The sequence below is a fragment of the Macrosteles quadrilineatus genome, unplaced genomic scaffold (genome assembly GCF_028750875.1).
Source record: "Macrosteles quadrilineatus isolate MER2022 unplaced genomic scaffold, UCM_ALF_1.0 Scaffold_2__2_contigs__length_208266976, whole genome shotgun sequence".
Lineage (NCBI taxonomy): Eukaryota > Metazoa > Arthropoda > Insecta > Hemiptera > Cicadellidae > Macrosteles > Macrosteles quadrilineatus.
Window position 1 is genome coordinate 25,942,590 of NW_026542595.1, and position 14,717 is coordinate 25,957,306.

Here is a 14,717-nt window from a genome sequence, read left to right on the forward strand (position 1 = left end):
TCTCAGACTAAGTTTGTTTAAAATTCGAATTCAAATAGGGGAAAATTATATAATTTTTATGAATCATTCGAAAAAAAATGCAATCGATATTGATTACATTGATTGATTGGTTAAGGTTCTAACAGTCTACTGTTATCGTTTAAAATACATTTCATTACTGGAACGCATAAATGTTCGAATGCCCACTGGCATCCTTTACCTGTAGATCATCTTCTGACCGTCCAACCTAAACTATGGGATTTAAATATATTATCCATTAGCTCGCCTGTGAGTGGGTTATTTATGACTTCTTGATCTCGATCTGGTATTTTACAGAGTTGTATCCCCGCGGAACAAAACAAATTGAACGATATAACACAATATTCATTCTGGATTTTCCACGCTCACCCACGCCCCTATTCTCTTGCTGTTTGGGGCGTCTTCTTGTTAAGTGCCTCGTATATTCTCCCTTTTCCTCCTGTTCGAGGTTATAAGTTAGGATCTCGGATGTCGGCGTTTTATACTTCCTCTCTGAATAGAGTAATCATAAATCCTCCCTTTTAGACAAAGGAGCGGACTTTTACATGTAAGATTGTATATGATAATACAAGTAGAAGTACAAGTATGAAGTTCTACTTCATGGATGCAAGTTCTTCAGTAGTTCTTAAACTATGATAAATGTGATGATATATGTATTTAAACTCAGAAGCTATGCCTAATTACAAACATTGAAATAGTGTTTTGTTTAAATTTAAATGTATTCTTGTTCCAATAATTGCAATACATCAACGATAATTAATATTAAATGTATTTTATTTCGCTATTATTTATAGCACATTAGTTATGGTTCAAAAAACACATTATAAACCTAGTCGGCAAAGAGTTGTAAGAACGCTCGGATATTTGATCATTGAAATAGTGTTTTGTTTAAATTTAAATGTATTCTTGTTCCAATAATTGCAATACATCAACGATAATTAATATTAAATGTATTTTATTTCGTTATTATTTATAGCACATTAGTTATGGTTCAAAAAACACATTATAAACCTAGTCGGCAAAGAGTTGTAAGAACGCTCGGATATTTGATCATGTCTTACAATATACGCGTCGACACTCTTCAAATAAAGGAGATTTAATTCTTTGTACCTTGCAAATTGTTCGTCCCCGTTTGATGTCTCCGTCGCCGTAGTAGGTTCTTGTGGCTTGTTGTAGGATATTTCAATAATGGTGTTGACAGTTTTCTGCACCTTTGAGCCTTTTGCTTCTTTTATTTAATCTTCACGTTCGTCTTCAGTCATTGACACGTGATACAGACCACTCATAATGCGTTGTGATAATCATTGTGTAATCATTCAATACCCTATTACCAAAAGGACTTTTTGGTGTTTTAAATGTACATTATTTTATAAGTTCCTCAACATGTGTGAAGTCAAAACTTCCCTTTATTTTAATTTATTTATAAATTGGATACAGTCTTAGGTATAGGTTTTGTTAGTTTATCTTTTTTATGTAATGAAACTAATGAACGCCTTCTACGTGAACTATGTAAATAAAAAATCGAAATAACTGTTTTTAGGACTGGTTCACCGCAGAAAAGCAATAAATAATTCGAATTATTGATGTAAATATAGACATTGAAATGAATTAATAGTTTTTCCTTAACAATCGGACTCATTTTCTTGCAGTTCACAACCAACCCATCGCTTCTGCAGTGTAGATGTGAACCATACTGTATATAGATGTCTGACAGCCTGCACAATCCATTGCACATCTCAGCCTAGATCTGCGTTACGCCGCTCGTATCTATTTGTCTAGAAGCTCGCTCAATCGAGTGTCATAGTCATGAACGATGATAAACTTCATTCTCCTGCAGTCTGCTTTATACATTGCCACTACAGTCTATATCTGGTTTAGAAAACAACGTACAGTATATATTTTTTCAGTAGGTATACATAACCCATTTACAATGCAGCCTAGATCCAGCTACAGCCGTACCTCATTGTCTTGCGGCTTATCCGTGGAATATAATTATTAATCCCTACTGAACTACACTACATAACCCCGTCCACTCCGTTAAGCTGTTTGTTCGCGCCTAACCTCAAATCCGCCGCGGCTCACTTAGCCCATTCACTGGGTGTTACAATTTCATAACCAACTTTGATAAACGGGCTCCGCTTATCGCAACCTATGAAAATCGTTTTAAACCGCGGGGCCGCCCCGGTTTTATATTTGCCCACGAGGGGTAACTGTATATAGGTTATTGTGTTTTTTGACGGCCGCGGCGCAGCACACTTTGTTATACCATTAATCGGCTCTGACGCCTATTGTCCTTTCAAATTATTTATTGGCTTTGAAATATGTCTTGAGGGAAGGGAGGGAGCCAACTGTTGCAAGGGCTGAGGGCAGGTCATGTGCTTCACTGTCGCTAGACTGGCTACAGTATACGGTAGCTAAACTATTGTGAACCTAGTGTAACCATCGACTACATAAAACAACTGTAAAACCCTTATGACTTAACAACAAGAGTTTAATGTCTTATACAAATATATATAATATAAAACTGTAGTTGACAATAAATCTATATGGTTTTAGAATATAATTGGTGTCATCAATGCACGTAATCGTCAAAAATGTGAGAATAGTTCAACCATAGCAATTTGGTAAATCGAGTAACCACCAATACCATTAATAGCATCCCTTTCTCCCTTTACAACTAAGTAAGTACAACTATTCACTACAATAACTTATATTTAATGGTACAGCCAGAAGGAAGTGTTTTAATCTAAAATACAAAATTGTCTTCCAAAATCAATGTGGAGCCTAACTATATTGATGAGCGTTTGCACACAATCTGCCAAACTATTATTGTGTTAAGTCAATTATTTACAATATAAAATTTGCCACAGCTTCCAAAAGCAAAATGTGGTCATAGAATACGATAACTCAAAGTATATGCTATACTTGGCTGGTTAGTAGGATTGGTTGTCCAACAATAAAAAACTTTGCAAACAACCCGAGCTCGCAGGACTGCAGACCTTTCAACAATAAGCTCCAAAGAAGCCGTTATCTAAAATAATACTTGACTCTAATCTTTACTGTCCGATGATTGAATAAAGAACAGTGATAGGCCGGGTTGGCAACCATGGCTGGCACAGCCGATTATCACTGCAGGCTTGCCAACCTCGCACGTCTTTATTACTAGATCGTTATCTACGAGAAATATTAGTCATGTGCCTTCCCCGCTTCCCACTTTCCCTTGCTATCTCGCCCCGTAACTAATCCAGTCGCACGATACTGAGGTGTTCTGATCAGGCGTTGCGTTGCTTAGCTATAAAGGGTAGGCCACACGTATCTTATTATAATGGTGGGTACAGTATATAACATCTCAATTCTCTTCTACCGAAAGAGAGACTTATTTTATCGGAGACGAAGGGAATTATTATCTGTGGCTGGTTGGTCGACGATCGCGTCTTATCTCTCCACCGCAATGTAGCTTGGAGCGTATTTATTCCCAGGTTTACTACATCAGATTCCATATAGGAGGTAGATCAACTAAAGCCCCCCATACACTATCGAACATGCCACCCGACCTGACAACCTGACCTGACGACGGACCCATCATCCAACCTGACTTATGTCGGGTGTTTCCCACACACTATCGAGCATGTTACCCAACAAGTCAGGTGAAATATTAGTTCTGAGATGGATTTTGAGAATTAGCTGTTTCAGGGGGATTTTTAGCGATGATTTTAGGGATTTTTAGAGCCTATGGATCTAGGCTCTTAAATTTTCAATTTTATTTTTAACGAACTTTAAATCACACTCTGGATACAGTTCCTTGCACTTTTCCGTCAGGATATCGTGCCCCTATGTGCATGTTTGTTGCAATAGAGTTTACTCCCACAACGCCTTCTGGTCTCTGTAGAGTTCAATACATTCTGACCAGAACTGTTTATTATCATTAAATGACATTATGGAAAAATGGGACTGTTATCATGCACAACTCGCTAAATACAAGTCAACTGGAAACTGTGGCTATTCGGGCGAGCATGTCAGGCGGACAGCTCGAGTCGGGTGGTGCTACCGGACCGAGCATCCGACCTGACATATCCGTCGAGCATGTCGGGTCGGAACCCACACACTGTCCAATATGTTCGACAAGACGTTGGATCCCGACATGTCCGTCCAACATGTTGGATAGTGTATGGGGGGCTTAACAGTTAGGGATCGGAAATAAATATAAAACAATTTCTATTAAACACCATTAATGGTCGTGCGCTATTTATTTTAATATGATTGTACATACATTAGTGTTATTAGTTTTTAATACAAACTAAAAAATTAGACAGGTAATTTATAGATCCGAGTAAAAAAACTTTTACTTTACTATTTTTTTTATAATTCATAATACTCTGACCCCTGGATTAATACTTTTTAACAAAATATTTAAATCTCAATATTGATAGGGTAACGAGTTAAATGCACACGTTGTGGTTTCTGTGTCAATTAAGTTCAGTGTCAGTGTCAGCAGAGGAATGCTGGAGAAGACGTTAGACGCTGCGGGAGGGGTGGAGGGGGGGGGAGTTGTAATTGTTATGTAAATGTCACAACCCTTAAACCAGTTAAATAAAATTAAGCCCTTCGTGAAACACTAAATATGATAGTCGCGTTTAAACCCGGGGACTAAGTAAACCGTCTCAACTGGATTCCCGCAAATAATTCATTTATGTAAATGGTTGAGAATCATGTTTTATCCTGAGGTAATCCCAGTGCTGCTGCCACCGCGCATGTCTTCTGTCTTCTCTCATATTTAACTGAGTTTATCACCATTGTTTTTTTTATTTAACTCATTTTTTGCCCAAGTTTAAAGAAAACTGTACCCGTTATTCATACGTTTTTAAGGAGTTGTAAGCATACATATAGAAATTATCAGTGATATTCGTCACGTCTGAAGCGATTCGCCAATACTTATGCTGAATTGCGTATGATAACCATAAGTCACAATTTTTAATTTTTTTAGAAGTACATCTTAAAGTCGTGCAGATTTTATTTAGTAATCGGATAAAGCAATCCATTAGTCCTGAGATGGCGTCAAAGAGAGGAAAGCTTGTTTGCGCCAAGTAACGACGTTATTAAACATCGATCCTGCGACTGGACTTGTACAAACAACGGCTGTTCTATATTCAAATTACTTTCCGAACATTTATAAACCTCAAAAGTACACCTTCATGAATATTCCGCCGCGAGAGTGATTATAGGTTGGAAATTGTTAAGGATATTCGATCATGATCTTAATTCTTTACCGAGTGGTTATTTCCTCCTACATCTTATCATTTCAATTAAGCTTGAGTTTAAGCACGGGTTGTTCTCATAGGCAAGCGCAGTATACCGACACTGACTCAGGTACTATTGTGTGGTATTCGACTGCTGTTTGATGTGTGATGTTCATTGTTGAAAGTTGATACTGGTTAAAGCTGAATGAATCATCTGAATCATAATAACGCCTGGTCGACCGGAGCCACTGAAAATATAGTCAAGAATAATTCTACGTAGTTTAACCCTGACTACTAAACGAACAACGACTTTATTTAGCCAGCGTTCTTCAGGTAGAAAAGTGCTGTTTAACATTAAAACGATTTTCAAATACATGTAAGATAAAGCAAACTTGATATAGATTCGTAAATACTCTATAAACAACACTTGTATGACTTAATAAACAATGCTCAATCTATTTAAAATAGTTTCCTATACTTAACGGTCAGCTGGGTGGCATCGTCCACTTAACAGATTATTGTTGTCTACGTTGATTGTGCCACATTAGTACCAGACCCAGCCACAGGTAGTGTAGTGTCGCCAGGGACTTCATTACACTCATTATACGTCGGTCTATTGTAATTCATGCAAATGGTATTGTAATTAACCGCACAATTAAAAGTTCAACAGGAAATCTCGCTTAATTTATTCATCGGTTATTTTTTTAAATGCACGTTCGACAGTATAGCCTCTTTTGTTGTAGCGAGCTGTTTGATTTCCATATACATTTTACGTCCCTCATAGTCTGCGTGTGTGTGTGTATGGATGTGTTTGTGTGCGTGTGACGGTGTTGACGTGTATTCGCAGTTAATTAGATGTGGTTTAATGTAGCGAGCGTGCTGTGTTATTCCCATGGAGCTTTTGTTAGTGTAATAACTCTATAACCCTATGCTCTCATTGTGTATGAACTTTTATCTTTTGTAATGTCTCTCATTTCATTTGCTATTAATGAATGGAACTCAGATTAGAAAAATATTGTCGAGTAGCTTCTATCTACTCTTACACATAACGTGTGTCACAACAAGCCAAAGTATTCTATGAAATCCCATTTATCACTTACACCTTGTATTTTCATTTCACAATGTTAGCAAATTAAAAGTAGAAAAGTGTGTTTTGCTAGTTTAAACGTCAAATTGATACAAGAAACAGTATATGTCAGTGAGCAAACTTAGACTTATTGACGTGGTCCGAATTAAATTCTTTATTCGGCAAGTTCAATTGACCAGTGAACGTTGCACCTTGAGTTTCCATTTCCAAGGTCCCCAACAGCTGATCGCCCGCAGCTCTACGTCTACGTGATAGTGGAGTATAGCGGTAGCCGCCATGCCGCGCCGCCATTGTTGATCAAGGAGCTTTTCACACATTTCAAGATGGACGCCGGCCTCACGTCGGGTATTGTTTTGAGCTAGTGAGCCTCTCATTGCCCCCTCCCCCCCTCGTCCTTGTGTCGATATCATCACACATCGCACATCGCACGTAGCTCTTCCGGTGGCCATCTTTATCTCTCCATTATCGTATCGTCTCACGCGATGGGTTCGTGCTGACTTTACCTATTTTGGCCGAATCATTAATGCGCCCGTTTTCATAATTTGACTCGGCGTTTCGCAAATTGGCTTTGTTATTATTATTCTTGAGTGGTTGTAATGTTGGCATCAATGCTAATGTTGCTCTCACGCACACACCACGGCTGGGTGGCTTCGTGTTTCCTGTACAGAAGCTAGAGTGCTGACAGCTCTGGCTGCGAGGACATTCTTCTCTTACTGTACTATTGCTACGCAGTCCTTGTAGAGGCGTTACCTCATAGTTACCCTACATATTGACAGAGTAGTCAGCAGTTTCGGCAGCTAGCAACGATCACAACGCATGACCCACATGAATAGCAAGTAATACGTAAATACCTTAAACGTGTAAGGGTTGAACTGTTCATCATGTTCAATCATGTAAAGTTGTCCTTCAGCAATGGGATTGTTTTACGTAGGCCTATTTGTTATAGTAGTACTTATCAATACTGTACCACAACCGATGGCTATACTTTTGGTGTAGTATAGCCAATTTAGTATAATCAATGTCAAATTATTATATCATTATTGACAACATCAATAACAACCAATCCTGGACTTATGTAGTACCACTATTAACTTTTCCTACAGTTACCTAACAATGTACACGTTCTCTCACTGATTTGAGAAAGCAAAGTGGCCAATTCGCTCATCAGTGAGACAATGTTAACATTGTCTCACTCTAATTACTTTGTCTCACTCCAGATTTGCAACGTGAAGGCACGAAATAGTGAGCGCGTACCATGCAGGCAACGTCGTGTGCGCGCGAAATACGTTGGCAGCACTGGCTGTAAATCAGCTGGTCAGCTGTTGTACTGTTGTATTTGTCACTTCATGTTAAATGTTATATTAAAAGTTAACTTCTGTGTAAAAATAGGTTATGTTTCTTCATGTTTCTTCACAAATGTTTTTGTTTTATGGTAACTGTAGGAAAAGTATAATGTGCAACTCGAGTTCAAAGTACAATTGCCTCACTCGAGAAACCATTCCTCACTCGCCTACGGCTCGTGAGTAAAGATTTCTCTCGAGTGAGTCAATTGCTAACTTTTCTCACTAGTTGCACAAATAACTATTTTACAACCACTTTGAAATAATTAAATAAAAAAGTAATGTGTTAACTAATGTTAAATAGTTAACAAATGAACTAAGTAATGAAAGCAGTACTCTGTTGTATTCCCGACATAAAGAGTGATGAAACATATCGATGGAAGTCAGAGCAATCAGCTGGCACGATAAACCTACAGTGGGATGGATCAGCTGAATTATTATTGGGAATTTTACAACAAGATGAATATCCCGATACGAACGGCAGACGATCGCTCGTTGCTGGCTTTTATTAAACTACCATTTGATTAAATGTTGTGTCAGGGCTGATGATTAATATCTGCTATTGAGGGACTCATCTTATCATCGAGTATTGGTTTATTAACTTTGCTGCGCCGTCGTTGGTTTATTTGATTTTGTTAACGCGATGTAAGTAGTTGGCATTTAATTAGATGTATTTGTTCTTTTTCATAATTTCTTTTGCTTACCTAAGCTTTGCTGTACTTAGTATAGTGTCACGGCTAGTTTTGGGTGACCGGGCGCGTAATTGTGATCGTGTTTAATAATAAAAATACTTTGGTAAGAAAAACAAATTTTAATCATTATTGAAATAATTATTGTCTACGTTAATAAATTGAGTAACAAAATTAGTAATACAAAGAGTAATAAAATTAGTTATAAAATGGATAGTAAAATTATTACAGGCTCCTTTCACTAAGTAAGCAAATAAAATGTATTTAAAAAGCTACAATAATTATAATTCATCTTGATACGTTCTAATAACAAAACAGGAATTTAATAATAACTATTTTTATTTCATAAAATGACAAATGAAATGAATTATGATAAGAAATTATTAGGATTAATACCAATCAATCACTGACTTAAAATTTTTCTCTGGACAATCAACATTTTTAAAGTATGAATATTAATAAAGTAGTCGTCTTACCAAAAAACTGGCGACAGGCGAAGTGTCCCCTGAGACAATCTGGGGCCAAGTGAGTTCCTGTCGGTCAACTGAAACCTCAGTCTCTCCAAGGTACAGTTGCTGAGTCTACGGGTTCAATGGCTCGATCGATTGAGTAGGTAACATGTCATACTAAATGCCAATGTTCTGCACTGGTATAAGAATTGTGAAATCCATTTACCAAATATTTTACTTTTGAATTATAATCCCGAGATTTAGAAAATAGTTTTGGTGACCGACTACCCGTCACAATAGCGTTGTTCACACATATGTCGTTAATACATGCAGTATACAAGTATACAAGGTATACAAGTGCAGTATGCAGTATACAATTGGTTAGAGCAGATTTACTCACGAATTTTTTAATATACGCCATTAAAACAAAACAAGGTTTTTTGGATTTTAATATGATGGGATAGCTAGTAACTTATACAGTAGCTGAACAAAATTAAGTTTAGATCTGTATACAAAATTCAATTCCTATTCACTTTGGCTACCGCGATCACTTAATAGCGAGTGAACAAATTAAATTTATGATGTAAATATCGTAAAGACGCAATTATCTGCCGAGACACGTTGTTTGATTGTCAATCAGATAAATGTATCTCAGCCGGTGTCGCCGATCTCTCCGTTTCATTACCTCGCTCTGGAGGGAGGTGCAATGAGACGGAACTGCTCGGTGTTCAACCGCTGCTTTTTCACCGTCTGAGCACAGCTGGCGTCCCTAGGGGTAAATCTTGCGACTAAACAAATTTCCTGACACCAAACGGAACAAATCCCACCTCTGTTGACTTACACTAGCAGCCTGTCTACGTCACCTCCATGTCTTCAGATCATGCATTGTAAGAGATACTTGTCGATAAAATTGGAGGGTTATATTACCCAAATGTGTCAATGTCATTATAATTATATTAACTCAATATTAATCGATTAGAATAAGTTATTTTAATGGAGTTGGGGTGTTATAATGGAGTTTGCAAATTTTAGATATTGCTTCTTTAGAAAATTGGAGCCAAATATTTATTTTCAATTGACGTTAGTCTAACAACAAGCCCAAAACATAAATGTGTAACAACTAATTAAACTAAAATCGTAATAGCTGTATTAAACGCCGTATTTTCTGCAGCTTACGTCCCTATTTTAAGTATACATATTAAATTTTTGTCTTACTTCCCAATTCCCCTGAGAAGTTCCCAGCTCCAGACGACTACAATGGGCAGGTGATATCGTTGTAACCCATTTTTACAAAGAGATGCGAACGTTTCAACGGCCGTCGTGTCGCTTTGATGCAAATTAAGTCAGAGGACCTTTGTGAAGTAAATATCAAAGAAAGACACGATAATTCAATTCTGGAAAGAAATTCTAAGAGACAACGTAACATTAAAGAATTTAATTGAATTAAAAGAGGGACTTGGCAAATAGAATTGAGAGCCTATTATTATCATAGCAGGAAATCTCCCGACTGCGCGCCCTCCGGGATTATGTTATTCTATTTTACATTTGTTGCGAGGGAAAATCCATTTAGTACGTCGTCTCGTAGAATATTGTACAGCTTCGTTCTGTTTTTTAGGGTTGTTTTTTTTTCAAGGTTTGATTATTATATTCCGAGTTTGTCGTCATTTTACTCCAGCTTTATGAACTAGAATTTTTATATCAACTCGAAAACTGTTACATAAATTAGGAGTTTAATCTCAAAGATTATTTTTGGTACATAAATGTGATGGTTTACTATCAAAGTGTACAATGTACAAATCTTTGATCTAATTTATGGACAAGTTTGTTGTCAAAAGACAGGCTTTCAAAACCATAGAATGGTACAATTCTTTATAAGAGTTCAATAACTAAAAGTAGGTCAGCATTTGCATCAAACCTATATACAAACCAAGAGTGTATAATCATTGAATATTACCTCTTCCTACGTCACTGACATTATGTACGTTTACGTCACCACTACATTAGACCCAAGCACAGTCGGTCCACCATGTTTAGTAGGAGGTGTGGATCCTGAAGTAGGCGGAAGTGTTAGTAGAACTTCCAGCGGCGACCTTTACACCACATAATCACAATAATGACCCACGATGGCCCGTACTTTTCCAAATTCCATCTCAGCGATTCGTAACAGAGCTAGGCGGCGTCCACCTTGCTATGTAGTCCTGCCTTGCTATGGTCTGACCAACCACGGTCGAGAGGTCGCCTGCTGACAGATGTTCATGTTATATTGACTGACCTTGCAATTATACACTTGGTTTATACACAGAGTTACAGCTATTCGTATCGTATTCATACAACACTCGAAGGCCGGGGCCACACTTGTAATTTTCAACCAGCGAGACTGTTTTTTCCGTTTTCACGTGCGACGCACGTGAAACAGTTTGCCCGTGGCCACACTCGTCTTACGAGATAGGTTTTTCGGGCAAACCAGCGAGACTGATAGAGCATGCCACACTGGCAATAAAAATCGTCCGTGTCCGTGATACGCACTCCCCCCCTCCACGCTCACTGCACAGTGAATCATTTGTTGGTGCGCGGAGATGGATGTTAGACGAAGGAAAAAGTTGGCGGTGTTATAATATTATTTGTATAAAAAAAAAACAAGACGAGAAGGTTAAACGAAGACATTGGTTACACCCCATAGTTGAAAAGAGACCACTTCATGGTGCGTTTTATAAGTTGTTTATTGATTTAAGACAGGACGATGACAAGTTGTTTTAGTTATTTTCGCATGTCAATAGCGTCGTTTGATGAATTGCTAGTGAAGATCAAGAGCAACATCCAAGGCAATGATACAAGATTAAGAAACTGCATCAGTCCACAAGAAATGTTGGCAGTGACGATAAGATGAGTGACAAAAAGCTGATAGCATAGCTAACTATTACGCATTTATCTTTTAAAATTTGACCAACCAAACCCTTGATATTAGCCCCTACGACTTTATTTTAGTTTTAGGGTATGGATTAAGAAGAGTGCCTGATTTGATATTTTCCAAGGTTTATGTATTTCAAAGTGAATACAGTAATTAGCGGAAATAACGAAATTCCTACGAACGTTATCGCCCAGAATCACAGAAAACATACTACTCAGTAATATGTTTTCTGTGCCCAGAATGTCGGCCATGTACTTCCGGTTTCCGTTCTCATAACATCAGCGATACTTAAAACTACACTGATGTAAACGTTGTTTTAGACATTTACTTTATAGAGCAAATTGTATTGATATTCTGTAAAGGAAATTAATAAATCTGTGTCCACGTCGGCAGGAGTAGACATAGTAATTAATTATACAAATTATACACCTTTAATAAGAAAACAAAAACACTTAAACAAACTTGAAAACTAAATAACTGGAGACGAGTACAACCAATTGGTACAACATATCTCGACGATCGGTCGAAAACTCAGAACGAAACTGATGAATGGGGGAAGGACACTAGGGTTGTGATGCCAATTAGACAAAATGTTACCAACACTATCAACTTTAATTTCCTCAATGGGGAATTCTAAATCCCAGACAAAACTCATCATTTTTAGTTTCTATGTCTAATAAAAATGGTTTTTAACTACGTTTTGAAGACAATAGTAATAATAATTGATTAAAAATAATGTAATATAATTATATTAGGTTTTATGCTCACAATAACAAATGTGTGATAAAATGAACAGACTGATAATTACTTTCCAGGTAGCAAAACACTAAAAATGTGTTATCTCACAAAAAATTTAATACATTATAATCAAAGTAATATAAGTTTTAATTCTTTAAAATGCTGCCAAATCAAACAATATCACATTGATAAAACAATAATAGCACTTTCTGTATATAGTTTAACGCAATAATATTAAAAACAACTCTACACCAAAGGTTAAAACTAAAACGTCCGTGGAAAAAATTCAGCGAGATAGGATGAGTGTGTTCACTCCCATAAGCCGCAATGCCCCGCGACTAGTTTTACGTGCAACGCCCGTGGACTGTTAGTAGAGAATACACGTGCAATTCCGTTTGTCAGTCTCGCTGACAAAACCAGCGAGACTGACAAACGCGTTCACGGACGTTTTTACTCTAGTGTGGCCTGCCCCATATACCGTAATGTATCTCTCAAACCCACGGGTAACGCCCGTGGAAAAAATTCAGCGAGATAAGATGAGTGTGGCCCCGGCCTAAATAAGTAGGAAAATGTGTTTGCTTCAGTACAACAATAGTACAATAGTAAAGCGATACTTTTTTGAATTGACTTTTGTATAGTTTGTCCTACCAATATAGCTTAGTTTGTCAAATGTATAGTATATGTATACTGTATATCAGTTTTAACAACAATGTAGGGAAACTATATACATATATATAGCCATTGGTATAGCCTATACCTTAAATTATAATAGTTTGTATAGTTTTTTACATTATACTATTAATTATAAAATACATCGAATAATTTCCCAAAAACACCAGTATATAAAACCGATTGTTTTTAAGACAACAGATCAATACATCACCTTGTACAGAACGTTTATTGCACGTTGATAATATTCCAGACAGGAAAGTTTTCCATCCCCTACCTTTAAAGTTAATTTAATTTCGAGCCCGCGGTGTCGGAGCGCAGATGGCGCATGTTTCAAAATTTGACGTGACGTGGTTGACTGATGTTTGGTCGTAAACCGAAGTGGGGCAGCGCTTCTCCCCCAGCGCAATATCTGGGACCTAGAGCGCCACCGGGACACAGCGCTTCTCCCCCAGCGCAATATCTGGGACCTAGAGCGCTACCGGGACACAGCGCTTCTCCCCTAACGCAATATCTGGGACCTAGAACGCCACCGGGACACAGCGCTTCTCCTCCAGCGCAATATCTGGGACCTAGAGCGCTACCGGGACACAGCGCTTCTCCCCTAACGCAATATCTGGGACCTAGAGCGCCACCGGGACACAGTGCTTCTCCCCTAGCGCAATATCCGTGACCTAGAGCGCCACCGGGGCACAGTGCTTCTCCCCCAGCGCAATATCCGTGACCTAGAGCGCCACCGGGACACAGTGCTTCTCCCCCAGCGCAATATCTGGGACCTAGAGCGCCACCGGGACACAGTGCTTTTCCCCCAACGCAATATCCGTGACCTAGAGCGCCACCGGGACACAGTGCTTCTCCCCCAGCGCAATATCTGGGACCTAGAGCGCCACCGGGACACAGTGCTTCTCCCCCAGCGCAATATCCGTGACCTAGAGCGCCACCGGGACACAGTGCTTCTCCCCCAGCGCAATATCTGGGACCTAGAGCGCCACCGGGACACAGTGCTTCTCCCCCAGCGCAATATCCGTGACCTAGAGCGCCACCGGGACACAGTGCTTCTCCCCCAGCGCAATATCTGGGACCTAGAGCGCCACCGGGACACAGTGCTTCTCCCCCAGCGCAATATCTGGGACCTAGAGCGCCACCGGGACACAGTGCTTCTCCCCCAGCGCAATATCTGGGACCTAGAGCGCCACCGGGACACAGTGCTTCTCCCCCAGCGCAATATCCGTGACCTAGAGCGCCACCGGGACACAGTGCTACTCCCCCAGCGCAATATCTGGGACCTAGAGCGCCACCGGGACACAGTGCTTCTCCCCCAGCGCAATATCCGTGACCTAGAGCGCCACCGGGACACAGCGCTTCTCCCCCAGCGCAATATCTGGGACCTAGAGCGCCACCGGGACACAGCGCTTCTCCCCCAGCGCAATATCTGGGACCTAGAGCGCCACCGGGACACAGCGCTTCTCCCCCACTGCAATATCTGGGACCTAGAGCGCCACCGGGACACAGCGCGCTTCTCCTCCAGCGCAATATTTGATACCTAGAGCACCACCGGGACACAGGGTAGCTTATAACGGTT